Genomic DNA, 1509 nt, shown 5'->3' with positions numbered 1-1509 from the left:
GCCCTCCGGCCTCCTCTTCGCCGGCTGCCCGGGGCTGTAACCCCAGGACACCCCCAAGCCCCAGTGGCAACCTTGCAGCTCCCTAGTTTCACCCCGGCCTGCCGCGTGGACCTCTCCACTTCTGCTCCTACCATCGGTGTCCCCAACACCCTAAGCCCTCTGGATTTGCGGCCCCTCGCCCTCCCCATTCCGCGGGTGCCCAACCTCCAGGCCTCGCAGACCACCAACCTGGATCCCAGACCCCGCGTAGAAACGCTCCTGGTCCTCTGAAGGGCGGCCCTCCTATCTGCCAGCTCGGTTCTCTTAACTACCGAAGCGCCTAGATAGCCCTAGACCCGCCCCGCGCCTACCTGGGCTCAATTAGGTCTGCAAAATGGGTGTGATAGCGGGACCTATCTAGTAATATCCGCTGAGATCTACTGGGATCAAGGGGGCTTAGCACAGAGAAAGGGTTAAACAAAACTCCTCGCCTCCCACTTTGTGTGCCCCAGTGTGGCCCACGGCCCCAGCTAGGCCAGTCCCGGTCTGTCACCGCCAGCTCCAGTTAACTCCTGTTTCAACATCTGCCCCATTCAGGTGCCATCTGCCTGCCTGCGAGGAGCCCATCTGCCTGCGTGGTGATGACACTCGCAGCCCGGACCCAGCAGGGCTCTCTGGGAAATCATTGCAGGGAGTTAAGGTGCATGCCTGGCTTTGAGTGTACACAGAGCCCTGGAGATGGGCAGAGCCCTGGAGATGGGCGGAACCCTGACGTAGCCCAGGGAGACGAATGCCATTTGAGCAGGGAGCCTCCAGGCCCCGAGGTAGATTCAGAAATCTGAATCTCAGAGGCCCTTTGTGTTGCTCAAATCCTGGGCCTTTATTCCCAGGCCCTAAAGATAGTGAGACCCAGACAGGGAGAGTGGTTTGTCCCGGGTCCCACAGAAAAGTCCTCTCTGTCCCAGCCCTTTCACCATGTCACCCTCGTAACCAACATCAAGAGTGAACAAACTACCAAACTAGAGAAGATTGCAAAGTCCTCTCAAGCATGGGAAGTTGCCAAGTAGATGTCATTAGTGAAGGCAACCTTTTCTTGCTTTTAAAATATAAAGGAAATTATGGGCGGCGCCTGTGGCTCGAAGGAGTAGGGCTCCTGCCCCATATGCCAGAGGTGGTGGGTTCAAACCCAGCTCCAGCCAAAAACTGCAAAAAAATAAAAAAATAAAGGAAATTAGATTATGCCCAACTTCTGCCATTCTCTATTCTCAAGGTGCAACCTGGGCTTGCAAAAGGACCAATCATCCTGACATAAACCTGAATATCACGGACCTTGCTGGAGACACAAGCCCTACAGAAAATGTTGTAGAGCAAAACATTCAGGGAACATCCCCAGGTGATGCTTTTCTTTCTTTTTTTTTTTTTCAGACGGAGCCTCAAGCTATGCCCCGGGTAGAGTGCCATGGCATCACGCTCACAGCAACCTCCAACTCCTGGGCTCAAGCGAGTCTCCTGCCTCAGCCTCCCAAGTAG

At 55.1% G+C, this 1509-nt stretch overlaps 1 protein-coding gene across 2 annotated transcripts in view; it reads right to left on the bottom strand.

Moving 5' to 3' along the window:
• The window catches only part of LITAF (lipopolysaccharide induced TNF factor), a 35385-nt gene extending 34312 nt beyond the window's left edge, over positions 1-1073 (bottom strand). The window contains exon 1 of one of the 2 annotated variants that reach the window (XM_023507570.1): positions 229-1073. The gene's annotated coding sequence lies outside the window, so the exon portion shown is untranslated. The remainder of the gene's footprint in view (positions 1-228) is intronic. The other variant, XM_023507571.1, reaches the window with a different exon arrangement.
• Positions 1074-1509: the final 436 nt, after the last annotated feature.

Source organism: Otolemur garnettii, unplaced genomic scaffold, assembly GCF_000181295.1.
Source record: "Otolemur garnettii isolate 467f Iridium unplaced genomic scaffold, OtoGar3 scaffold00189, whole genome shotgun sequence".
Classification (NCBI taxonomy): Eukaryota; Metazoa; Chordata; class Mammalia; order Primates; family Galagidae; genus Otolemur; species Otolemur garnettii.
Note: the sequence above shows the minus strand (reverse complement) of the source record. Positions and strands in the feature narration are given on the sequence as shown.